This window comes from Callithrix jacchus, chromosome 2, assembly GCF_049354715.1.
Source record: "Callithrix jacchus isolate 240 chromosome 2, calJac240_pri, whole genome shotgun sequence".
In the NCBI taxonomy this organism is placed as follows: domain Eukaryota; kingdom Metazoa; phylum Chordata; class Mammalia; order Primates; family Cebidae; genus Callithrix; species Callithrix jacchus.
Window position 1 is genome coordinate 7,717,807 of NC_133503.1, and position 27,966 is coordinate 7,745,772.

The 27,966-nt window shown below is 45.0% G+C and overlaps 1 protein-coding gene across 10 annotated transcripts in view; it reads left to right on the top strand.

Annotated features, from left to right (window-relative positions):
* Window positions 1-27,966, top strand: part of LOC108588901 (uncharacterized) — a 903,226-nt gene that overhangs the window by 307,859 nt on the left and 567,401 nt on the right. The window contains exon 1 of one of the 10 annotated variants that reach the window (XR_013528674.1): window positions 1,545-27,196. The exons of the other annotated variants lie outside the window; for them this stretch is intronic. The gene's annotated coding sequence lies outside the window, so the exon portion shown is untranslated. Of the gene's footprint in view, window positions 1-1,544; window positions 27,197-27,966 lie in introns of those variants that run through there. 10 annotated transcript variants of the gene reach the window in all.

Here is a 27,966-nt window from a genome sequence, read left to right on the forward strand (position 1 = left end):
TGGTCAACATGGTGAAACCCTGTCTCTACTAAAAATACAAAAATTAGCTGGGCATGGTGGCGTGTGCCTGTAATCCCAGCTACTCAGGAGGCTGAGGCAGGAGAATTGCTTGAACCGGGGAGGTGGAGGTTACAGTGAGCCGAGATCATGCCACTGCACTCCAGCCTGGGCGACAGAGCAAGACTGTCTCAAAAAAACACAAAAAGCAAATGAAAGAAAGAGGTATGAGTGACCATCACAATAGTCTCTTGTAAGTGGATCCAATGAGAACAAAATACTTTGGAGGAGACTTTATTCCTCATTGATGTCACACCCAAGTCCCAAGGGTTCCCTGTCCTCTGCGGCCGCCATTGACCTTCTTCAGCTTTGGTGCAGTACTTCATTAAACCTCAAGGGGGCCTCAGCTTGCAGTTGCTGGAACCACACCCTGGCTCCACCAAGAAAATACCCATATGGGGTGATGTTGGTGCTACTGAACATCCCATAATATCTCTTGCATAATGGTGTAGCTTTACTATGTTTCTGTGGAGGGAGATTGCTGTTTCTTAACGATGTGAGCTAGAGCCCCCCACATGAGGGCCCCCTCCCATATGAACCCCTCACATCTACCCAAAAGGTGTTCAGTGTGTTTCCTTGCAGTATATCTTATACTCCAGCTCACTCTTCAGTTTCTCAGAGTTGTCTCTTCCCAAGAAGATCAGAATAGATTTTCCAAGGGCTTGGACCCGAAGACAAAGACAATGTGAGCAACTGTTCTAAAAATGTAGGTTTTATGATCATTCAGGGATGGTGGGGTCAACAGATAAGGGCTATCGTCATAAACGTTGTTACTCACAGTTTTCCAGGGGAGAGGACACGCAAGCCCAGGGAATGCTGGGAAACACCAGGGTTGGTCGTGAGACAGAGGCAGCAAGAAAAGAATGTGGGTAAAAGCCTTTATGGTGGTTTCTGCAGGAAGGAATGGGTGAAGCAGGGTAAGCAGGCTTAGGGTTGGCTATTTGGAATAATTTCAATAGGCTCTGGGGTGCAGGAGCTGGCCTCTGGCCCTGCGGTGATTAGGATAGGGAAGATAGGGAAGTATTGCCTTAGAGGGTAAGAGCCGTATAGAGGAGGTGGTTGAATATGAGCTGTGGATTGATTGGTTTGTACATGAAGGGCACATCCACAGGCCAGCCGTTTCCTAACCCAAAGAAGGCCAAGGGAGGCAGCTCACACCAGTAATCAGTCCTAGAGTTTTGGGAGGCCAAGGCAGGAGGATCACTTGAGGCTAGGAGTTCAAGATCAGCCTGGGCAACATAGTGAGACCCTCTACAAAAAATTTTAAAAACTAGCCAGATGTGGTGGCTTGTGCCTGTGCTCCCAGCTACTTGGGATGCTGATATGGGACTATCACTTCAGCCTAGGAGGTTGAGGCTGCAGTGAGTGATGATTCTGCCACTGCAGTCTAGCTTGAAAGACAGACTGAGACCCTTTGTGCATCAAAAAACAATTATATATATATATATATATATATATATATATATATATATATATATATATATATATCTTCGTTTTATGGATAAAATAACTGATACTGGAATGTTTGAGCAAGTTGCCAAAGGTCACCCAGAAGAAAAAGTAATTCAAACCCAACTTCGTCTGACTCTAAAGCCAGGGCAAACTGTCAGGCATCTGATGAAGATCCTCAGTACAAATGGAAGGAAATCTGAATTGCTAACCTGGTTAAGTCATTCCAGCTGCTAAGAGGTGTTATGTCTCTTTCTAGGTGTGTAAATGGATGCTTCATAGTAGCATTTTGACTCACAGCTAATTAAATAATAGGGAGGCATCCAAAAGATGAGTTCGTAATTTCCAGTTTTAAATTTTTTAATGAGTAAATAGCAAGTCTATTCTTTATTTACCTACTTTAGAATGTTAATGAATAGCTTCCCCTTCTAATTGCAAAGCTAAGTATTTAAGGGAACCCGACTCTTCATAAACATCGAACTGTGAGGTTTCATGTGTTGCTTTTACATAAACATAGAAATTGAGTAATTACCATCCCTGCTATTCATTAAAATTCCGAATTAGATAAACAATAAGCAGAAATGTTTTTGTTCGTTATTATTCATACCAAGTACTTGGCTTATTATACCCCTGCCTCTTTTTATGATTTCCTTTGCACACTGTCCTTTCTCTTTGAGCATTGCCAAGAGTGGTCCATTTTGTGAAAAAAAAAAGAAGAAAAAAACTCTTCAATTTTTCTTTGGCTTCCTTTTATTTTTTAAAAAACCAGCTGAATCATCACTTCACATGCAGGAATGGTGGTGTCAGAAAGAAGTGTGGGCTCAAAGCTGCAAGGTCCTTGGTTCGGGTTTCAGGTCAATCACTAATTTGTGGTGAGTTCTCCAAGGCAGGTCACCTCTCCTAACTGGGCTTCTGTTTTCTCATCTGCAAGGGGAGGAATTTGCACTAGATGATCCTTCATTCCTTTTTTGTGTGCATATGTGTGCCAGGTGAGGTACTAGATGCTGTGGTTCTAGTGGTGAAGAAGAGATCAGTGAAATTTCTGCCACCACAAAACTTCATCCAATAGCCACACAAACAACAGTGAGATCACAATTATGTTCATTGCATTAAAAATTATGTAACGTGTGAACCATTATAATGAGATTTGTGCAGAAAAAGACCAGGGGAAGGATCCGTGGAAGAAGGGATGCCTGAATTGCTATCTGAAAGGATAAGTAGATACTAATTAGGTAAAGTAGAAAGTCTCAGGAACTCAGAACAGCTTGAGCAAAGGTTCTCTGGCAGGAGGGGTTAAAAGGCTCATTTGGGTCAGGCGCGGTAACTCACACCTGTAATCCCAGCACTTTGGGAGGCTGAGGCGGGCAGATCACCTGAGGTCAGGAGTCAAGATCAGGCTGGCCAACATGGTGAAACCCCATCTCTACTAAAAATACAAAAAATTAGCCAAGCATGGTGATGTGCGCCTGTAATCCCAGCTACTGTGGAGGCTGAGGCAGGAGAATCACTTGAACCCGGAAGGTGGAGGTTGTGGTGGGCCAAGATCACATCACTGCACTCCAGCCTGGGCAACAAAAGCAAGCACGACTCTGTCTCAAAAAACAAACAAACAACAGCAATAACATAACAGTTCCTGGAAATGACCTACCCCTCGAGTCTCTCTTTGAACCCTCTCTGAGTCTCAGTGAATGAAAAACAGCCTCCGTGGCCAAAGGCTGATGATCATGATTCATGACACAGCCTGTTTCCAGACAGAAGCAGTTTTTCCCCAAGGGAAACCACCAGGGATAATCTCTGCTACGCATCCCTTTCCTGTTTCAAAAATAAAATAAAAATTGCCAGTGGATTATGCCAAGCAACGTATGCTGGAATAAGAAATGTAGTTTATTAGCTATAAAAGAGAGAAAGTGTGTTTTGAGCACCTTCATCCATTTTTGGGAGAATCATGTTAGTATGTGTGAAATTATAGACCTGCAGGACTACTATTGAAGCCCTAATTTCAGGTTCATAAAGTCATTTTAGGGGGCACGCCTCATGACAATTCCTTGCTTGTGCAAAGCTGTGTTTCCCTTGAGGTTTTCTGCATGCAAAGCCACAGATGGCACAAAGGAGAAGCCAGGGAAAGGAGGGGGAATATCTGAGCTCTCGGGTCCACTGATATTACTCACTTTATCTGGTGCTTGCTGATAAAAATACAAAAAATTAGCCGGTGTGTAGCACACACCTATAATCCCAGCTACTTGGGAATCTAAAGCAGAATTGCTTGAACCCAGGAGGCAGAGGTTGCAGTGAGTTGAGATCATGCCATTGTAACTTCAGCCTGGTCACAGAGTGAGATTCCATCTCAAAAAAAGAAGAAAAAAGAAAGAAAGAAACGGGGTTTCACCATGTTATCCAGGCTGGTCTAGAACTCCTGACCTCAGCGTATCCACCTGCATTAGCCTCCATTGGGGATTACAGGCGTGAGCCACCGCACCCAGCCCAAAACTTCATTATTTTTAAAATTAACTTTATTGGGGTACAATTTACAAACAATAAATACACAGATTTTAAGAATACAGTTTTAGCCAGGTGCAGTGTCTCATGCTTGTAATTCCAACATTTTTGGAGGCCAGGGCAGGAGGATTTCTTGAGGCCAGGAGTTCAAGACCAGCTTGGTCCACATAGTGAGACCCCATGTCTACAAAAAATGACAAATCAGCTAGGTGTGGTGGTGCTTGCCTGTAGTCCCAGCTACTCAGGAGGCTGAAGTGAGAGAATTTCTTGATCCCAAGAATTGCAGGTTGCAGAGAGCTATGATCATGCCATTGCACTCCAGCCTGGGCGACAGAGCAAGACCTTGTCTCAAAAGAATAAAAAGAATACCGTTTGATGAGTTTTGACAAATAGATAGCATTTGTAGCCACCACAGTTTGTAACCCTTTTCAATCACCCCACGCCTTGATTCCCAACACCAGGCAAAACTGACCTTCTTTCTATCACCATAGACAAATCTGCCTCTTCTTGAACTTGATCTAAATAAACTCCCTCTTTGTTTTGGTTTTTGGCTTTATTTTTTCACTTGATGTATGTTTTTAAAATTCACTTAGGTTGGGCATGCACCAGTACTCTCTTCCTTTTTGCTCCTGAATGGCATTATTCTGCTGGATGCATGAATATTTGGGTTGGTTTCATGCTATAAAACTGCTGTGAATGTTCAAGTGCAGTCTTTGTTTTAGACTTACGTTTTCATTTCTTCTGAGTCAATATCCAGAAATGAAGTCTGGGTCATATAATATGTTTAACTCTCTGAGAAATGGCTGAGACGTTGATTACTATTTGCAGAGGACGTCTGTCCCGCAGACTTTGACTCAATGATGGGTGAATGAAATACACTTACACACACTAGAATACGGTAAATCTCAGTGGGCTAGGGATGGTTTTCAACTGCTTTTTGAGGCTGATTGCAGCTAACTGACTACGACTTTTTGTTCTTCACATTTATTCAGTATAGATTTAATAACATACATGGGGATAACTAACATGATAAAAGAGTGATTTTAGGACTGATAAAAGATCTCTTGGTTCTGGGGCTTAGAATAAACACGATTAGTGGATGATTCTTCAATTTCTTGAGAGGGCTGTCTAGCACCAAGTTTACATGAGTAGATAGAGACAAAGGAATGAGGGGTAAACAGACTTCACTGGAGAAGCTTTTATTGTTTTAACCTTTATGACTTAAAGTTTTAATGTAAGAACTGGCTTTTAGCCTATTCCATTAAAACTTTTCAGCCTTCTAAAAGGTTTGAGACTATAACCTTATAACTTTCCTTAATATTTCCCTAACATTTTGCTAGCCACCCTGAGTGAATCCCAACAAATGGCCAAAATGTTTTCCAGAATGGCTGTCCCATTTGCCATGTCCATCAGCAAGACTGGAAGTTCCAGTTGCTTTACTTCCTCACCAACACTTGGTGTTGCCCGTCTTTTTAAATTTTAGCCCTTGTAATATCCATTCTAGCATTGGAATGTCCATTTCAGCTCATCACACATCACCCAGTGTGTGATGAGCAAACTTCTTTCAACTTTTCTAACCTGTATTTATTTGTCTTACTCCTCACAAAAGGGGATATCTTGTGAATAATTGTTTTACAGATGACATGAGAAAGTTTGTAATAATTTATATGATACATAGCAGGTGTCTAACATTAGCCCCACTTCTCATGGTAGCAATTCTCAACCATACTATACATTTTCTCAACCAGGGATCTCTGAAAAATACAGCCCACACCATGCAATACAGGGACTCGTACTAGGTCAATTCTGTTAGAATCTCTGGGGATACATGCCAGGCACCACTGTGTGAGAAGGAAACTGCCTCGGCCTCTGCACAGGGCCCAGCCTTAAGCAGTGCGTTACAAGACTGTGACTGTTTTTGACCTTGGTATTTACAGTCTGTATGTGTGTGAATGAGAGAAATGTCAGTGAGGCCCTCTCACTCCTGCTAGTGACCTTTCCAGGCAAGCTGACAACAGACAGACATGTTTGCAGTTTCCAAGGAATCTGCGAGGTGGAAATGGGATTTGCAAGCATCAGGTCTCCGACACAACAGGCTGTGCCTGCAGGTCTGCCTGCCACAGGATGGCGGAGATCACGGGCAATCAGCTGCAGCAGGCGGGTGAGGCAGCTGCAGTCCACTTTGTCGCTTCTTAGGCTGGCTTTGTGTAGCTTAATGAGGCTTTCCCAGGCTTTACTCCGCAGCCAGCTGGCAAAGCCATGGGATCAGCCAGGGGGTGCTGCTCAGGCTCCCTTCTGAAGTCTGCCTTTGTGCTCAGAGCCCATCAGTGATCCTTTGAGAATGATAGAAAAGGAGAATGGAGCCTTCCCCTCCCCTTCAAAGCAAGAGACCCCAGACTGGCAGCAGGATATGCATTGGCCTTCCTGTGGCTGCAATTTCTGGAGAGACTTTTTTTTTCTTTTTAGACAGAGTCTTGCTCTGTCATCCACACTGGAGTGCAGTGGCATAATCTCAGCTCACTACAACCTCCGCCTCCCAGGTTCAAGCAATTCTCCTTCCTCAGCCTCCCAAGTAGCTGGGATTACAGGCAACACCACCACGCCCATCTAATTTTTGTATTTTTAGTAGACATGGGGTTTTCCCATGTTGGCCAGGCTGATACCAAACTCCTGACCTCAGGTGATTCGCCTTCCTCAGCCTCCCAAAGTGCTGGGAATACAGGCTTGAGCCACCGCGCCCACCCTCTGAAAAGACCTTTAATATAATTCCGAAAGCTTTGTGATTTCCAGAAGGACGGTGTGCCCAGGATGGAGAATAACATCCCCAGACTTGAGGTCGCAGCATCTTCCTCGTTTGTGTACAGCCTTCCTACACCTGGCTTCCTGTGTCATAGACGCTGGGTACTTGTTATGTCAAGAGAACTGAGTTGAAATCAGAATTTCTAGAAGATTTGGGTATTTTACACTCAGGGGTCTCACGGAGTCAGGTGTATTAGGGTGATGATATTGACCTTGGCTCTGTGGTGTGCTCCTTGCCTGCGTTCTCCTTCTGTATCTATAGCTCATGCTCAGCCCCTCTGCTGCAATATCAGCTTCCAGAGCCTCCACCACAGTGCCCCAGATAAACCCTGCTGCCTATGGAGTGCACTCTGCCACAAGCTCTCCCTCTACCCATTCCTTCTTCAAAATTTGTCTTCCCTGAGTCTTATTACTTTACATGTCCTGCCAAATAAGAAAATAATCTAAGCAATAAGATATCTGGGCTTTTTGGGAGGCTGAGGCGGGTGGATCATGAGGTCAAGAGATCGAGACCATCCTGGTCAACATGGTGAAGCCCCGTCTCTACTAAAAATACAAAAAATTAGCTGGGCGTGGTGGTACGTGCCTGTAATCCCAGCTACTCAGGAGGCTGAGGCAGGAGAATTGCCTGAACCCAGGAGGCGGAGGTTGCAGTGAGCCGAGATCGTGCCATTGCACTCCAGCCTGGGTAACAACAGCGAAACTCCGTCTCAAAGAAAGAAAGAAAGAAAAAAAAAAAAGAGTGAAAATGTAACTTTCCTGAGCTTTGCAAGTCTGGACACATGATCCTCCCCTAAGCGGGATTCTAGTCCTACACCTGGCAGAGAGTCACCAACAGCAGAGTGAAAGACCCCAGGTAGAGATCCTGGTTCTGTTCCTTGCTAGCATTGTGATCTTGGCCAAACGAGTTAATCTGAATAAGGGGCTGGGCGTGGTGGCTCATGCCTGTACTTCCAGAACTTTGGGAGGCTAAGGCAACAGGATTCCTTGAAGCCAGGAGTTCAAGACTACACTGGGCAACAAAGCAAGACCTTGTCTCTACAAAATACGTAAACATTTTAAAACTTTTAAATTAAGAAAATGAAGACAAGGAGAAGTACCTGACTGCCTTGCTGGATTCGGGTGATGATTTAAAATAAACTCATCCCTACCATGCCTAGCAAATGATACTTGCCAGTAACTGATAATTACTTGCTTAAACTATGTGACTCTTGAAGGCAGAGATCGTACCCATTTGAACCTCTCTGTAAATAGCACCTGGAATATAGCACAGGCATAATTTGTACAGTAATTGACACTACTATCTCTGAATTTTCCTATACCAAGAACTACTTCATGAATGGGATTTATGCTTTTTACCTCTTGTATTTTGCGGGGGGATGGAGTCTCGCTCTGTCACTCAGGCTGGAGTGTGGAGTGTGGTGGTGTGATCTCAGCTCACTGCAATCTCTACATCCCGGGCTCAAGCGATTCCCCTGCCTCAGCCTCCTGAGTAGCTGGGACTACAGGCGTGTACCACCATGCCCGGCTAACTTTTTTGTGTTTTAGTAGAGATGGGGTTTCACCATGTTGTCCAGGATGGTCTCGATCTCCTGACCTCATGATCCACCCGCCTTGGCCTCCCAAACTGCTGGGTTTACAGGCATGAGCCACCGCGCCCTGGCTGCTTTTTGCCTCTGAAATACACTAAGTATCATTGTCACTCACTAACACCTTGGTCAGTGTTTTTAGCTGTTGTTGTTGTTAATAGATCCCCCAGGAAACTAAAGCAAATGGGTTTGGGGATATAATGTACACTGGCGTCTCCTTCTGGAAAGTCACGAGGCACAGCTATGTACTTAATCCTTAAGAAACTTCCCACAATGACACAAATCTGTTTAGCACTGCGTCTACCAGCACGTTCTAAAATATATTTGATGTACTTGATGTTTTTGATATATTTTATTGCAAAGTATATTTGATGGGACACGTCTGAGTATCTGTACTAGTCAGAGTTCCCCAGAGAGACAGAACCAAAGGGATATACAGAGATTTATCAGAGTGGATTTGTCAGAAAAACTGGGTCATGAAATTATAGAGGCTGAGAGGTCCCACGACTGTGCATGAACAGACTAATGCACGACTACCCAAGTCACTCTTCAGGGTCCTTCATTCCCACTTTTCTCTTTAAACATCCAAGCGGAATCTCTGCATATCATTTGGAAATGGAGCCAAGATTGCACCACTCTATGTTGCTGAGCATATCAGCAAGATAGAGACCAAGAGAAGCTGGTATTGAGTCTCAGTCCAGGTCTGAAGGCCTCAGAATCAGAGGCCTGAGAACTCAGAGGTCGGGGAGTATCTGTTGCAAGTCCTTGAGTCCAAAGGCTGGAGAGTCATGGGTTCTGATGGCCCAGGGCAGGAGCAGAAAAGCAGCTCAGCTCCAGAAGAGAGAAAGTCAATTCCCCTTTCCTCTGCGTGTTTGTTCTACCCAGGCCCTCAGCCAAATGGATGGTATCTGTCCAGGTTGAGGGTGGATTTCTTTACTCAGACCACTGATTCAAATGCCAATCTCTTCCAGAAACACCCTCACAGATATGCCCAGAAACAATGCCTTATCCATTATCTGCATATTCCTTAATCCAGGCAACTTGACAACTAAAATGAACCACTGCAGTATCTAATGAAACATTTCGTGGGATTCCATCTGGGAAAACTCATCCTAGTTTAAATTGTGCAGCAAAAAACATATTTGCTAGGCAGGGCACAGTAGCTCATGCCTGAAATCCCAGAACTTTGGGAGGCCACTGAGGCATATCCCTTGAGGTCAAGAGTTCGAGACCAGCCTGACCAACATAGCGAAATCCTGTCTCTACTAAAAATACAAAAATTAGCCAGGGGTGGTGGTATGCGCCTGTAATCATAGCTACTTGGGAGGCTGAGGCAGGAGAGTCAGAGGTTGTGGTGAGTTGAGATCCTGCCACTGCACTCCAGCCTAGGTTGTCACCCAGAGACTCCATCTCAGAAGAAAAGAAATGCGAGATGGAGACCAGCAAAGTGACCATGAGGGCTAGATCTTGCGTGGCGCTTACCATTTAGGCAAGTTTGGCAATGAGCTTTCAAGTTCATACATTCAATTTTATCAGTTGACCCACAGGGTAGCCTCTTCTGGGCGAGAGATTCACAAATACTGAAAGCAAATGACATTATTTGTTAAGATGCAAAGATGATTTTGATTTCTGATTAAATTAATTAAGTTCTCCTAGCTTCAGAAACCTCATCTGAAAAATGAGAATGCTACAGGGACTCTGTAAGCTAGATCTTATTTTAGAAACTAGAGAAGCCATTGATTGGTGTTTTTTCACTATTTCTCTGCCTTCTTGGCACAATGTAGGATTCTTGTGTTCTGCCTCCCTTTGGAGCAGGAAAGATACTTCTTTTTTGTTTTATTTTCTTTTATTTTTTTTTTTGAGACAGTTTCGCTTTTGTTACCCAGGCTGGAGTGCAATGGCGCAATCTCGGCTCACCGCAACCTCCGCCTCCTGGGTTCAGGCAATTCTCCTGCCTCAGCCTCCTGAGTAGCTGGGGTTACAGGCATGCGCCACCGTGCCCAGCTAATTTTTTGTATTTTTAGTAGAGATGGGGTTTCACCATGTTGACCAGGATGGTCTCGATCTCTTGACCTCGTGATCCACCCACCTCGGCCTCCCAAAGTGCTGGGATTACAGGCATGAGCCACCACGCCCGGCCCTGTTTTATTTTATTTTTAAATTTATTATTATTATTATTTGAGATGCAGTCTCACTCTGTTGCCCAGGCTGGAGTGCAGTGGCTCAATATCGACTCACAGCAATCTCCATCTCCCAGGTTCAAGCAATTCTCCTGGCTCAGCCTTCCGAGTAGCTGCGATTAAAGGCACCCACCACTAAGCCCAGCTAATTTTTTGTATTTTTAGTAAAGATGGAGTTTCACTATGTTGGCCAGGATGATGTGAAACTCCTGACCTCAGGCGATCTACCCACCTTTACCTCCCGAAGAGCTGGGATTGCAGTGTGAGCCACCACACACGATGATAGTTCTTTCCCAAATGACAAGCATCATTCAAGGTCTCACCCTCCTGATCATTTCCCTGAGCTCTTTCTTGTGAATATTATTTACTCCACAATTTAAACACGGAATCATGTGACTAGCATGCAATGAGCCGTGTATGGAACTGAGACTATGTCACCTTTAGGTGGGGGTTCTTTACCGCTGCTGTGGGCTCTCCAGAGCTATCTTTCTATCATAGAGCCACCAGTGACTTTGGGATGGAAAATGTTCTGCTAACCTGGGTTTTACAGTAAGCAGACGTCACCTCCTAACCTGCAATGAACACGTTATGTGAGCGAGACATAAACTTGCGTCGTTAAAGTCACTGGGGTCTGGAAGTTGCTTGTTACTGCGGAACAGCTTAGCTTAATTTGTCTTATTCAGTAATCGAATGAGATAGCACAGATCAAATGTCAATCCCAGTTCCTAGCTCCTAGTAGGCGAGAAGAGGGGAACGGTCCACATTTATTGGCATTCTTATTATAACCATGACATCATGCCCCAGTTAAGAATACCAACGAATGCAGCTTACACCCCTTTCCCCTCTGTAGGCTGCCCACGGAATTCCCTACTTCCAAGGCCTTTATCCTTTATCCTTCAGAGAGGTCTGCCACTTTTTCATGCTTCATCTTGAATTTGCAGATGCTGCACAAATGTGATTCCGTGCTTTTTCTCTGATAAACTCTACTTCCTGCATGGGACACCCAAGTGGGATGGGACCTGGTCCAGCGCCCACCTCCTCCTAGGCTGTCGCACCTCACCCTTCTGTGGCATTTCCCCACACTAAGCCTGAGAAAGATGAGCAAATTCATCAATAAATGTTATATATTCCCTTTCTAAACTGGGGAGTGGGGCACACTTGCTAGTTGACTCATACCATACGTTTGAACACAGAGCACTCCATCCTGATAAGTAGGGACACTCAGGAAAATAAATACACAGCAGAAAGTATGTTTATGACTTTAGGATAAAACTAGTTGCGGTAGTTGGTATTTAGGGGGTTTGCTTGTTTGGATTTTCTTTGTTCTTTCCCTCTTTTTTTAATGTACAATAGACTCTGTATTAGTCCGTTTTCACACTGCTATAAAGACATATCTGAGACTGGATAATTTATTTTAAAAAAAGGTTTAATTGACTCACAGTTCCTCACAGTTGGGAGGCCTCAGGAAACCTACAATCATGGGGGAAGAGGAAGCAGGCACATCTTACATGGCGGCAGGTGAGAGAGAGAAGGAGGAACTGCCAAACACTTAAAAACCATCAGATCTCATGAGAACTCACTCACTATCACAAAAACAGCATGGGGGAACCTCCCCCATGCTCCAGTCACCTCCTATCAGGACCCTCCCTTGACACATGGGGGTTACAATTTAATAGGAGATTTGGGTGGGGACACAGAGCAAAATCATAGGAGACTCTTAGAAAATGGTTCAGAAACTCAATTGAATTTCATACCTTGGGCATCAGCTAATTGCATTCTTTTTTCAGAACAAAGTAAAAAGGAACACAAGTGAAATGCCAAAGACTCCAGTTGCAGAGAGGACCTCTGACTCCTGACACTACCCTTCCACCCCTACCCAACCCTCCGTTTCTTCCAGTCTTCCCTTTTAGCACTTTTTCCTGTTTTCCGTAAGCAGCTGCATTTTTACCTCTGACTAGGGATGGCAGCCCAACCCTTGTCTGCCTGAGCTTATAAACACTAACTGAACATGTTTCTCATTAACATGCACCTGAGAATGTCCCAGAAAGTTGAGCTCAGCTGAGGTGGATTTAGCAGCACTGTTGGCTCCTAAATGCCGGCACTGGGCCTGCGTGTTTTTCCTACTGGGGGGTGAAAGCAAACCTTTGTTTTCTTAGCATAAAGCACAGACTGCTTCTGTAGGAGCTGAGGCTGCCAGGTCTGGTTCTCAGCCTTCCCGTCTTCCTCTCCCTGCAGCTGGGAATGCAGACACTCCCCTGAAGATCCAGCCCACCTGCAGTTTTTCTCTAGCGTCAGGGAAGACCAAGGAGCAGAGAGACTTTTAGGATGTGAGTCAGGCCCCCAACAAATGGGCTTGTGTAGAATATCCCAGTGTCATCCCGTGCCTTGCTTTCTATTCTGGTCATTCTGTGCCCCAAACGCTGAGCCAGAGAGCTTCCCAGCACCAGACATTGTGCCCTACTCTGCTCTACTTATGCTGTCTCAGGGACCTGAACGGACATGAGATGTCACAGTTAAGAAGGACAATCAAGTCAAATTACTGCCCTCTCCTCTCTATAGGCAGCCGTGGATTTCCCTAGTCCCAAGGCCAAGGCCTTGTCCATCCTTCATTTTTCAGGGAAGTCCACCATGTTTCTCCTGACTCATCTCAAATTTGCAGATGCTACACAAACATGATTCTGGGCTTTTCCTCATGAACTCCATTTCCTACTTGGGTCAGCTTCACCCAAGTAGAATGGGACCTGGTCCAGTGCCCAGCTTCTCCAAGGCTGCTGCGCCTCACCCCTTTGCTGTATTTAACTACACTAAGCCTAGGAAAGATGGGCAAATTAATTTGAAGTTTGAAAAGGTAAATAGCAAATAAAACTACAGTCAGCCCTTCATATTCATGGGTTTTGTTTTGGTAAATTCAACTTACAAAGAATTGAAAATATCAGAAAGAAAACCAGATGGATGGTCGTGTCTGTACTAAACATGTTGAGATTTACTTTCTTACCATGATTTCCTCGGCAGTACAGTCTGACAACTACCTGCATAACATTTCCATTGCGGTAGGCATTGTAAGTCATCTAGGGGCGAATGAAGTATACAGGAGGAGCTGTGGGGCTTCTATGCAAACACTGCACTCTTTCATGTGAGGAACTTGAGCCTCAGTGGATTCTGGTTCTTTACAGAATCCACTGATTTGGCACCAATGTCTCATGGGTACTGAGGGGTGACTGGATAATGCAGAGTGTGACAGCTCATTTGATGTGTCAACTTGGATGCCCAGATAGCTGGTAAATACTTCTCCTGAGGGTGCCTATGAGGGTGTTTTTAGAAGGGATTCACATTTGAATCTGTAGACTGAGTAAAGATGGTCCACCCTCACCAACATAGGTGGCCATCATTCAAGACTCTGAGGGCTCAAATAGAAGAAAAAAATCAGAGGAAAGAGAAATTCACATTTCTCTGTTTGGGCTGGGACATTCATCTTCCCTTGCCCTCGGACTTCAGTGCTCCTGGTTTTCTGGCCTTTGGACTCAGATTGAATTATGCCGCCAACTTCCCTGCTTCTTCAGCTCGTAGACAGCACACTGCAGGACCTCCTGGCCTCTATGAGCCAATTCCTATTATTGATAGGTAGGTAGGTAGGTAGGTAGGTAGGTAGGTAGAGATGGAGAGATAGGGAGACACATATAGAGATGTAGAGGGAGATGAAGATAGATAGATAATAAACAGATATATGATGGATAGATAAGATAATAAACAGATAAATAATAGACACATGATGGATAGATATATAATAGAGAGATACATACATAGATACATAGACAGACATATATATCCTGTTCTGTTTCTCTGGAGAATACAGATTAATACACATGGATATGGTAAAATCATAAAGATTATCCTCAGAGAAACGAAGTTTAGAAAACACTTTTTCATGGGAGATGTAATCTAAATGTCATGTGCACTTTTCTCTCTTCTTCTGTGCAATGGGCTAAGATCACCTGCTTGGCGAGGTTGTGGGAAAGGTCAGAAAACGGCATGCAGAGCACCACCCAGTGCCTGGTACACACAGTTTGTCTAGTGTTATCTTTGATGTTGCACACCCCACAATCAGTCCATGTGTATTTCCCACCGATGCCAAAGCCATCAAGGCTTTCATGCACTGAACACAGGAGAGACATTTTTGACTGGAGTCCCTGCTCAGACTGTCATGTGGTTCCATGCCCTCACAAAGGAGGCAGAGTCTGCAGAAATCCTTAGAGATACCTATCTCCTCCCAGGCCTGACCCAGCCATTCCACCTTTTCTCAACACTGTTTAGCTCTAACGTACCAAAAGAGTCCAAAAAGAAATCATCTCCAGTGGGACAAAGGGTTCTTGAGGTAGGTAATTCTGCAAACTTTTCCTACGAAGTCAAAGCTCCTGGCAGCCAGGTGTACCCTCTGCCTTCAAATGCGATTATCTCTGGGCTTAGCCAGATGAGGATGCAGAGTGCAGAAACCTTGTACAGCGTTTATATAACCCCAGTCGATTCTGTAGCAATCATTGTCTGAGTTAGCTAATGGCAGGGTAGAAGGACTTCCCACTGAGATTCCATTACCTTGTAATTTTCAGCTTGTTCACTGTTGCAATAAAGCCCCTCTGTCTTGTAATTCCCCAGCATTCACATCTCATCTTCTAAAGAACTGAAGTATGTAAGATGCTTTCTGCTGGGGACTCACTGAGATAAGTTGCTGAAGTCACGCAGAGTGGCAGGCTTCCAGCACTTGGCTATTCATCTCCAAATTTATGTTCCTGGTTCCTTCTGAAGGTCTAACGTAATCACAAACAATGTGCTTCCTATGTGATTAAAAATGTATGGGGTTCCTGGACAATGAAGGCGGGAGGGGGTGAAGAACCCTCACACTTGGGTCTCATTAGCAAGGGGAGGCTTGGAACAGCTAACTTGTTTTTGATGTAATTTCTGTGGCACTGAAATGCCGCAGTCATTCAGAGCTATTCAGCAGGGAGGAGCAGTGTTGTCTACACAAACTCATTAACCTGCCCCCAGAGTTGGGCTGTGTGATCAGCTAGAGGGTCCTTTTCTTTCTAGAAAATTTCTGCTCCCTCGTTGATCTTGTTATTTGGCCCCTTTTCTCTCTGTATACACAGATGCCGCCCTAGTGCTCAGCCTGTCCACGGTCACCTCATTCGTCTCCCTTCCCATGGTGACCCCTCGCCACTCAACTCAGCTCATCAACACCCTTTTGATCCCCCCAGCACAGCATCCTTAAAGCTGCCCTCTATAAGAGGCTCCTCTCTGCCTTCCAACTGCAAAACAGAAAATTGAATCCAAACTTTTCACGGTGGGATTAGACACAATCATGTCTGCCTCCCTTGGAATCCAGCAGCACAGGCTTTGAGAGCTGCCATTAGGGCTTTCCAGGGAGGCTCTGGGAGGGAAGCAGGGAGTGTGTCACAAGGAACATTGGGCTCGTGTCCCTCAATCCACTGCTCTCCTCCATCTGGGCAGCTTCAGGAAAAAGGATGAGTTAAGGGAGTGGAGGCGCTAAAGCACGAATCACAGGGCACTCCTCCCATGGAGAGGTGGGGGACATGCCTCACATTTTGAATCGAGGAGGAGTTACAATTGCTTTGATACTAGGATGGGTAGATGAGGAAGTCACTTTCTGTGTCTTCTTGTGCTTCTGACTAGCTCTTAGAACTCTGAAGCTTCATATAAAGAGTCTGACCACAAGGAGGCCACCATGTTATAAGAAAGTCCAAGCCATGTGAAGAGGACACGTGTGGGTGCCCACCATGTCGTAAGGAAGTTTAAGCCACACGCAGAAGTCATCTATGGGTGCTCAAACATGGCCATATGAACAAGTCAATTTTCTTGAGCTTACTTTATGTCATAAGGAAGGTCAAGCTATGTAGAGAGGCCACATGTGGGTGTCCACCATGCTATAAGGAAGCTCAAGCCACGCAGAGAAGCCATGTGTGGGTGTTACCATGTCATAAGAAAGTTCAAGCCACGTGGAGAGGCCACAGGCTGGTACCCACCGTAATGTAAGGGAGCCCAAGCTACAAAGAGAGTCCATGTGTAGGTGCCCACCATACTGTAAGGAAACCTAAGCCTTGTGGAGAAGCCATGTGTGCATGACCGCCATGCTGTAAGGAAGCCCAAGCCATGTGGAAAAGCCATATGTAGGTGCTCTGGTTGACATTCTGAGAGGGGGTCAACCTCTGAGTCATTCTGTAGCAGGCACCAGATTTGTGAGTATAGAATCCTCCAGATTGTCACAGCCTCAGTCACTGGCGTCAACCATCTGAAACCTCCCATCTGTGGTCCCAGACATTATGGAGCAGAGACAAACATCTTCACTGTGTCTGTCCAAACTTCTGCTCCACCATGCTGTATGGAAGCCCAAGCCTTGTGGAGAGGTCATGTGTGAGTGGCCACCATGCTGTATGGCAGCCCAAGCCACATGGACAGACCATGTGCGGGTGCCCTCCGTGCTGTAAGGAAACCCAAGCCACATGGACAGGCCACGTGTGGATACTCACCATGCAAAGAAGCCCAAGCCATGTGGAGGAGCCAGATGTGGGTGCTCTGGTTGACATTCTGAGAAGAGGCCAATCTCTGAGTTATTCTATATCAGCCACCAGATTTGTGAGTGTAGAGTCCTCCAGATTGTCGCAGCCTCAGCCATTGGAGTCACCCTGAGCCATTCGAAACCTCCCATCTGTCGTTCCAGACATTATGGAGTACAGTCAAACATCTTCACTGTTTCTGTTCAAATCTCTGCCCCACCGAGTCTGTAAATATAAGAAAATATTTTAACCACTCCCTCCTCTTGAGACGTGGGGGACAAGCCTCACATTTTCAATCTAGGAGGGACTGCAATTGTTTTGATTCCTGGGATGGGTAGATGAGAAAGTCACCTTCTGTGTCTTCTAGTGCTTCTGACCAGCTCCAACTAGCTCTTAGAACTCTGAGGCCTCATATCAGGAGTCACCCTAATACACCTGACTCTGGGAGACAGTCCTGAATATAAAATAACCAGCTCTTCTAAAAATTCTGATTTCAACTCAGTTTTAGTCACATAACAAGTACCCAGCATCTATTACACAGGGAGGCTGCCATGCTGTAAGGATGTCCAAGCCATGTGGACTTCCGATTCTACACTGAAACGGGAGTGGTTAGTGATTCAGTAGTAATTAGAATGGAGGGAGATAGTGAAATCCCACCTCCTGTCATTCTCCAAGCAAGTTCTCCATGCACATTCTGGGTGCCTGAAAATGCACTGTCTCCCCCAAGGATCCACTGGGAGGAAAGCCCTGATATCTTTTTTTTTTTGAGACAGAGTTTCGCTCTTGTTACCCAGGCTGGAGTGCAATGGCGCGATCTCGGCTCACCGCAACCTCCGCCTCCTGGGTTCAGGCAATTCTCCTGCCTCAGCCTCCTGAGTAGCTGGGATTACAGGCAAGTGCCGCTGTGCCCAGCGAATTTTTATATTTTTAGTAGAGACGGGGTTTCACCATGTTGGCCAGGATGGTCTCGATCTCCTGACCTCATGATCTGCCCGCCTCAGTGTCCCAAAGTGCTGGGATTACAGGCGTGAGCCACCATGCCCAGTCTACATTTTTACTCTTAAATGGGATTTGCACAGTGTTCTCTCAGTGCATGCTGTGCATGGGGCTCTGTGGTCCTTAACCTTGCCTGCATGTTAAAATTGCTAGAGGAGTTAAAAAAAAACTTGCCTATACCCAGCTTGTGCCCCATTCCCATGCAAACAGAACCTCCACGGCTTGGAGCCTGGCGTCTGTATTTTTTTTAAGCTCCCCAGTGATTTTGTTGTACAGACAAGATTGAGAAGCAGCAGTGTGACCCCTTCTTGGCCTGTGGAAGAAGCAGCGTCACTCTCAGCTCCTCCGGCTCTCAGCCTCTCAGCTGGAAAGTGAGATCACGCTGGAGAGGTAGCACTCAGACTGCTCCCAGAGCAATTCAGTTGTCTCTTTGGGGAGAGTACATACATCTCTTACGTTTATGGGATTCTAAATTTCTTAAAAAGAGCAGGAACCTTGGGCTTAAGCTAAGCAGGGTTCTGCCCTTACTGGCCATTCCAGGTTGGAAATGACTTTGACTTTCTGCACCTTAGTTTGCTTGTTTTTGAAACAGCGTCTCTCTCCTTCCGTGGCCCAGGCTGGAGTGCATTGGCATCATCACAGCTCAATGCAGCCTCCACCTCCTACAGCTCAAATGGCCTTCCTACCTCAGCCTCCCGAGTAGCTGGGACCCCGGGCACATGCCACCACACCTGGCCAAGTTTTAAACTTTTTTTGTAGACACAGGGTCTCCCTATGTTGCCCAGGCAGGTCTCAAACTCCTGGCCTCAAGTGATCTGTCCACCTAGACTACCCAAAGTGTTGGTATTCTGGGCATGAACCACCCACCATGGCTGTTGGTTTTTTAATCGCATCTATTGTGATGTCCCCCACACAGGCTGGTACAAAGTAGAAGAGAGAGGATATACATGAATTCCTTGTAGTGTATTTGGCATGCAGCAGTTGCTCACACATGATAGTTCTTCTTCCTTCATTGTCCCCTCTGTGAAAATTTAAAATTAATTAATATTCCTGATAATCTTGAGAATTTCACGGCTTGGCTAAAATGGAGGCGGCGGTACTGCCGTAAAATCATCCACTGAGAGCTGGGCAGACGGAGAGTGATAGCTTTTACAATTTTTCTATTAGCTCAGCCTACATTCTTCTTGTTGTTGTCATTACGATGGCCTTTGTTTAGCTTGAGAAATCTGAGTCAAATGCTCATTTAAATCAGTGAAGCTCGGAGACAAATATGTGTACAGAGTCTCCATTCTTAGATACGTTCATTGCTTGCCCAACTCACTAAATTCTAATTAAAACCATTCCACCAGATGATTTTATTTTATTTCTTTCAACTTATAATTGAAGCATTTACGGCCAACTATCCAAATGATACGCAGAGATTCTGCTTGGATGTTTGAAGAGGAAAATGGGAATGAAGGACCCTGAAGGAGTGACTTGGATATCTGTGGTTTAATTAGATCGACTGTGCGTTAGTCTGTTCTCATGCTGCTAATAAAGATATACCCAAGACTGGATAATTTACAAAGGAAAGAGGTTTAATGGACTCAGTTCCACGTGGTCCAGGAGGCCTCACAGTCATGGTGGAAGATGAAGGAAGAGCAAAGAGACTTCTTTCGTGGCGGAGGGCAAGAGAGCTTGTGCAGGGGAATGCCCATTTATAAAACCATCAGATCTCATTAGACTTACTACCGCTAGAACAGCATGAGGGAAACCTCCCCCATGATTCAGATGTCTCCACCTGGCCCCGCCCTTGACACATGGGAATTATTACATTTCAAGGTGAGATTTGTGGGGGGACACAGCCAAACCATCTCAGACTCTTTGTTGACTGGAGATGATTGTAGGGAAGGCTTGACTCTGCTTTGGGATATTCAAGTCAGTTAGACTCTGGGTTGGTTCCAAAACTCATTTCTTCATGCATTTCTTGACCACCAGTACCTGCCTGATAGCAGGATCCATATGTGAATCTGGTCCTTACCAGTCCAGGAATTTGTAGGTGGCAAATCAGGCCACAGGGGACAGCCTGGAGTCTCAGAACTTTCCCAAAACGCCTGCCTTTGGTTTTCTCTTTGCTGTGCTCGTCTTCCTGCTTTGGGTTGGTTCTGAATTCTCACTGCACTAGTAATGCACTTGATGACTGTCTTTGAAGAGGTCCCTGGAGCTCATATATTGCACTCACTCCTCACTGGCCGGCCCCATATTCGTCCCTGCTAGACATAAGCCAGTTTTTCCTGAGGGTAGAGATTGCAGACACCATATACCAGCTTTGAATTTGATGTTACATGCATGTGAATTTCTATCCTTAATACAGAGGTAGCCTTACGAACTCCTAAGAAAAATTAGGAAGCAGATAAACCAGTAGATCGACCAAGATAGAACCAGTGTTCTTAGTTCAGTAGATAAACCAAGAACATTGATCATAAAAGATAAATATGGACCAGGTGTATGGTTCATGCCTGTAATTCCAGTACTTTGGGTGGCCAAGGCAGGAGGATCACTTGAGCCCAGGAGTTTAAGACCCTCATCTCTACAAAATATAATAAAATTAGCTGGGCGTGGTTGCAGGTACCTGTATTCTTACCTGGACAGCTACTTGGGAGGCTGAGATGGGAGTATCATTTGAGCCCAGAGGCTGCAGTAAGTTATGATTGTTCCATTGCACTCCAGACTAAATGACAGAGCAAAATCTTGTTTCTCAAAAAAAAAAAAAAAAAAAAAAAAAGATATTTAAAAAGTGCAGATTGAAACAAGCGTGAGAGACTTTTTCACTCACCAAATCAGCACAGGATAATCATGATTTGTCACGTTGGTGAGCAGGCACACTCAAAGGTATTGGTGAGAATGGAAATGGGCATTAGTTCCTCCTGCAACAAGCTCAGGGCCAAGGACAAGAGTACAACCCACGGCCCCCATACCATCTGTCTAAATATCTAAAAGCTCGAAACAGGCCAGGCGTGATGGTTCATGCCTGTAATCCCAGCTCTTTGGGAGGCCAAGTAGGAGGACAACTTCAGGTCAGAAGTTTGGGACCAGACTGGGCAACATAGCAAGATCCCATCTCTTAAAAAAACAAGTTCTAAACAAAGCCAGCAAACTGGTAAATATTTTTAATCTTCTTACCTGGACAGTTGCACCTCTATCAAAACTGGTATTCCTAGGAATTCTTTGATAAAAGTTGATGGTATGCAGAAAGTGAGCCCAGCCTCCAGGCTCCTGGTCTGTTCCTCCTCTTCTGAACCCCCAGCTCCAGTGCCACAATGAGGGGCTTTGTGCATGAGATGTGGACACCCCAAGTATACAAGATATTTTGAGGTGTCCACTAACTCCACAAGCAGGCCTGGGGGGTTGTATGCACATTGAAGTTGAGCTCTGTCCTTGAGAAGATGGCCCCAGGAAAGAGATGCAGAAACCCTGGAAGCGGCCATAGCACCCCAGGACAGGCACTTACAGGACCCCAGGCACTTGGACCATGACTAGAAGGCCAGGCATCATGGGATCCCAGTGGGCTGTCATCTTGGCCCATAAGAAGTGTCATGGAGCTGGGTGCGGTGGCTCACGCCTGTAATCTCAGCACCTTGGAAGGCCAAGGTGGGTGGATTACCTGAAATCAGGAGTTTGAGACCAGCCTGGGCAACATGGTGAAACCCTGTCTCTACTAAAATACAAAAAATTAGCTGGACGTGGCAGTGTCTACCTGTAGTTCCACCTACTCAGGAGGCTGAGGCAGGAGAATTGCTTGAACCCGGGAGGCAGAGGTTGCAGTGAGCCCAGATGGTGTGTGCAGCCGGGGCACCAAAGCAGGACTCCCAACTAAAAAAAAAAAAAAAAAAAAAAAAAATTCTGTGGCCCCAGGAAAGTCAGAGAGGACCCCAAAAAGTGTGGGTGTGGGAGTAGAGTGAAGAGTCTTCTCGTCAAGGTCAGTACTGATTTGTTTAATCTTTCTGGAAAACAGTTTGGCAATGTGCCTCACCAAATTTAAAATGTGAATATACTTTGACTCTGACATACAGTCTCTTACAAATTGGAACCATATACATATACAAAACTGAACTAAAAATGAAACGACACATATAAAATATTATTTTGTAATGTTATTTGTCATACATTCCCCTACCACTTCCCCCCAAAAAACACAGCTTAAACGTCTAACAAGAAGTTAAATACCAAATCATTTATGGTGTCATTCAAATAGAGTATATAATGTTCATTGTCAAAAATAAGAATTTAATATATCATGTTAAATCAAATATTTAAGTAAAGTGTTTAATACATAATGACCAATAGAAGAAAAATAGGGTGTGAAACTTTCCCTATGTTATAACTTAAAGCTCTAGAAAAATATTTAAATATAGCAATGCCAAAATAGAATATGAACTCTTATTGATTAAGTGAGGGAATGAGTTACAGTTAATATTTTTCTCTGTGTGCTGTACTGCATTTTGAAATTTTAAAAACTTACAGAGTAACAGCGTATTAATTTTACTCAGAGAAAAAAGTATCCATCCTTGTAGATGTTTTGACATAGAGAATAAGTGTGTGCTGTGAGTTGTCATGGATCTAGTTTTTGGTTTGCAAGTGAGCTCATAGGTACTTATTACGTTGCTGAAAATAAGTGAATTTGTATAGGAACAAACAAGGAAAGCAACACTATAGCACGTAAGGATCAGTGGTCAGTGTGTCATGAGGTGAAATGACAACATCTAGTTCTGTACAACTGCAGTCTGAGTATAAAAGTAGAGTAAATCACACTACGGTTATTGAAAATAAAGGTACGAAGAGGATGTGAGTCCAAAAAACGAAAGAGAAAAGGTTTTGCTGACTATAAAGGTAAATGACATTGTGCGTGTGTGCGCGCGCCTGTGTGTGCACACGTGTGTGCGCACGTTTGTTTTCTGAGCTCGCTGGCAGGTATAGCAAAGAAAGGGCCCTGTCCATATTTCTCTGTATTTGTAATCAGCACCTACACGGGTAAATCATTTACTGTATTGTTGCCTGAATCTGTCCATTTCACATGGATTGTGTCCGTAGACGAGCTTCTTTTCATCTCTGTATTTCTAATTTATGAGATTGGCACAGTAATGGCAGGGTGCAGCATGGCAAAATCCTGTCTTACTAAAAAAATGTGAAAATTAGCCAGGCATGATGTCACGCACCTATAGTCCCAGCTTCTCAGGAGGCTGAGGCAGTAGAATCACTTGAACCCGGAAGGCAGTGGTTGCAGTGAGCTGAGATAGCACCACGGCACTCCAGCCCCAGCAACAGAGCAAGACTCTGTCTCTAAATAAATAAATAAAAATTGACCAGGCACGGTGGCTCATGCCTGTAATCCCAGCACTTTGAGAGGCTGAGGTGGGTGTATCACTGGATCACTGGAGGTTAAGAGATGGAGATCAGGGGGGCCAATATGGCGAAACCCTGTCTCTGCTAAAAATACAAAAGAAAAAATCTGCTGGGTGTGGTGGTACATGCCTGTAATCCCAGCTACTCTGCCGGCTGAAGCAGGAGAATTTCTTGTGCCCAAGAGATGGAGTCTGCAGTGAGCTGAGATCATACCACTGCACTCCAGCCTGGGCAACACAGTGAGACTCTGTCTTAAAGAAAGAAAAAAAAATGAGATTGCTACAATAAAAGCAGGTAGAATTGGGCTATTTCTGACCTTTAATGTACCTTGTGTCTAAACTGTCGGAGCAAGAGATTTCTCTCTCCTCCTGGGTTCCAAAAAGATTGCAAAACGACTCTGTGTTGCTCTGGGCTGTACTTCGTGTCCACCAGCGAGGAGAGAAATTTGTCCCTAGCTATATGGTGGATACAGAGAATAGCTGATCAAGCAATTAGAATGGTGAAAATAAAGAAGACATGAAGTTCCTGTGGAGAAAGGATTTCTGGGGAAATTTCCCATATATAGTACATAAGACAGTGAAGAGTTGAGGCTGGGCACGGTGGCTCACACCTGGAATCCCAGCACTTTGGGAGGCCGAGGCAGGCGGATCACAAGGTCAGTAGCTCAAGACCAGCTCAGCTAACATGGTGAAACCCTGTCTCTACTAAAATACAAAAAAATTAGCCAGACATTGTGGTGTGTGCCTTTAATCAGCTACTCAGGAGGCTGAGACAGGAGAATTGCTTGAACATGAGAGATGGAGGTTGCAGTGAGCCAAGATCATGCCACTGCACTCCAGCCTGGGCAACAGAGCAAGATTCCATATCAGAAAAAAAAAAAGAGTTCAATGGACTTTAAAACCAGCATCACTTGGGATGCCACCTGCAAATTCAGGGTCCCCAGCAGCACACTGAGTTTGATTATTTGCTGGAAGGACTCATAGACTCAAAACCATCAGATCTCATGAGAACTCACTCACTATCATGAGAACAGGGTGGGGAAACTGCCCCCATGATTCAGTTATCTCCACCTCGTCCCTCTTCTATAACACGTGGGGATTTTGAGAACTGCAATTCAAGATGACACATCTTCCTCATCATAAGTCACATGATTAGACTATCTGGTGTGGCCCACAGCTCTTAAGTAGACAAAAATACTTTTATTATACAGGACAGTCAAGGGCGTAGAGGGCACCTTTCAGGAGCCGAGGGGAAAAGCCAGGCCTGTCTTTGAGTAAAGCTAATCTTTTTGTTTTTAGACAGAGTCTTACTCTGTTGCTTAGGCTGGAATGCAGTGGTGTGATCTCAGCTCACTGCAACCTCTGCCTCTGGTGTTCAAGTGATTCTTGTACCTCAGTCTTCCAAGTAGCTTGGATTATAGGCATGCACCACCACACCTGGCTAATTTTTGTATTTTTAGTAGAGATGGGTTTCACCATGTTGGCCAGGCTGGTCTCCCAACTCCCCACCTCAAGTGATCTGCCCACGTTGGCCTCCCAAAGTGCTGGGATTACAGGCGTGAGACACTGTGCCTGGCCAAAAGTTAATTGTTTACTCTACAGGCAGACATGCTCAATTCTTTAAAGCCATCTCTAGACAGTGTTGTCGAGTATGAAGATACGTTTTTTGGATTGTGGCATGCTTTAGGTAATCTACATGGCCGTTCTGCTTTCTCACTTCTAGTCGGTGAGAACAAGCTAGATCTGAAATAAAACAGGCTATGAATGCAGCATTTCCAAATAGTATTATTGCAGGTTGTGTTTCCCTGAAGGCAGTCTCTGAGATGGAGTCATATGTGCACCACGTTTATTGAGGAGGACCTGAGGAAGGCTGAATAATAGCCCTTTCAAACATGTCTGCCTCCTAAACTCTGGAACCTGTGAATATGTTACCTTTAGAGTAAAAAGGATCTTACAGATAAGACTTAAGTTAAAAGCCCCTGAGATGGGGACGATTATCTGGGCTTGCATGAGTCCAACATGATTATAAGAGTTCTTTTAGTAGGGAGGATCAGAAGTCAGAAGAGGATGTGACAACAAAAGCGAGGTCTTAGAGAGAGACTGGAAGATCATGCATTCACTGCTAGCTTTGAAGCTGGAGGAGGAGACACAAGCCAAGGAGTGCTGGCATCCTCAAGTTGGAAAAGGCACAGAAATGACTTCTGCAGCATGCTCTTCAGAAGGGATAAAATCCTACTCACATTTTTTGTTTTCTGGAGGCAGGGTCTTACTCTGTCACCCAGGCTGGAGTGCAAGGATACAATCACGGCTCACTGCAGCCTCAACCTTCCAGGCCCAAGCAATCCTCTCACCCCAGCCTCTTGAGTAGCTGGGACCAAGGGCATGTGTCACCATGCCTGCCTAATTTTTTTTATATTTTGTGTAGAGACTAGCTTTCTCCATGTTGCCCGGGCTGGTCTTGAACTCCTGGGCTCAAGTCATTCTCCTGCCTCCCAAAGTGCTGGGATTATAGGCTTAAGCCACCACACCCAGTCATCACGCTCACATCTTCATTTTAACCCAGTGAGATTCCTGACCTCGAGGGCTATAAGAGAATACATTTGTGTTATTTGAAGCCACCAAGTTTGCAATAATTGACACATGCCTTTGTTTTCTTCTTGGGGTGAAAACACTTAGTGAAGATTCCAGCAGAGTTAAAGCCTCCATGTGCTCAGTTAATTAACCCCTCTGGGTAACAGAAGAAGACTGTTCACAGCAGTAGTCAATTCCTGCTTCACCCAGTGCCGTGACTCCTGTATCTTTATTATGCAGTAAAACTAAGCTAAATTGCCACTAGACAATTGTGACAGCCTCAGGAAACAGAGTGCCCTAAGATCAACAGCTGGTGGAAGGAAGAGGATGTAGCAGTCTGCAGAGAGAGCAGCTCAGCTGTGATGAGGGCGATCTTGACTGACCACATGGGGAGCTCTCCAGCTGGAAGAGCCCTTCAGAGATACCTGTGGTTGGGCTGATATGGCGGAGTTTCATATTCCTTCTTATGCCAGCCATTATTGTAATGGAGGCATCCCGAAAGTGGCTGACCTATGTGCTGGCAGCACCCCTAGCTTTGGGGGCAGCAAGTTCTTCCCTAAAGGAAGATCTGGACATCAGATCCTGGGGCCAACCCAGGTGGATGTGTGGGTACAGCACACTGTTCACATCCTAGCCTCCTGCTTGGGGCAGAGGGAGGAGAAGGCAGATACCTCTTCTTGTTTTCTTCTTGGAATGAAATCATTTTTGCAAAGGTCCTAGGAGAGTCAAAGTCTCCATGTGCTCAGTTAATTAGTCCATCCAGGCAGCAGAGGAAAAAGGCTGTTCACAGGAAAAGCCTGATCATGCTCCACCCCACTTTATGACTCTTGTATATCGACTTTATGTATGAAAACTAAGCTGAAAATGCCACTCATCTGTTTTTAAAAAATGATAGTGAAAATGATTGGCTTGTTTCTAAAATAGACTTGAGATAACTTTTTTTTTTTTTCTGGATTTTGGCTTTTGAGGCTTTCACAGCAATTATGGCCAAATGTGCAAAATGAATGAGAACTGTACAGGGGATGGGGAATGAACCCAGAGACCCAGAGAGGATGGCCGGCAGAGTCTCTTCCCTTGCAGTGTCAGCAACTTCAGTTCTACCAAGACCAATGGTAATTAGAGGGGTCCACCCTAGGGGAAAGGAGGATGGGAAGAGGGAGAGCAGGGAGGGAAATAGAAATGTCCAGGATCTTGCCAGCAGCAGATCCCAAGGTGTATCAGGGTACCAGGATACAGTCCTTTAGGCAACATCCTGTGGTACGGCCCAGGGATATGGTTAGGGGAGCCTAAAACAACAATAGTCATCGTAAGAGTGAGCACTTGTCTGTTGCTTGTCATGCGCCGTTTTAAGTGATTTACAGCTTTGCTAACTAGAGTATGGTCTGTAGACCTGCAGCACCAGCAGTAACTGAGAGCTCATTAGAAATGCAAACTCTCAGGCTTCACCCAGTCCTACCAAACTGGAAATTGCATTTTTGTTTTGAGACAGAGCTGTACTCTGTTGCCCAGTCTGAAGTGCACTGGCATAGTCATAGCTCACTGCAGCCTTGAACTCCTGGGCTCAAGTGATCCTCCTGCCTCATCCTTCTGAGTAGCTGGGACTACAGGAGCCTGCAACCACACCTGCCTAATTTTTGTGTTTTTATTTATTGTAGAAATGGGGCCTCATTATTTTATCCAGGGTGGTCTTGAACTCCTGGCCTTAAGTGATTCTTCTGCCTTGACCTCCCCTGACAACCGGGGAGAGCAACTATTGTTATTCCCATTTTATAGACAATGATGTTTAGGCACAGAGATATTAAGTAAAAGTTACACGCTGGTAAGGGTTACACCAGGATTGAATTGAGGCAGTCTGTTACAGAATTTGGGCTTTTAAGTAACA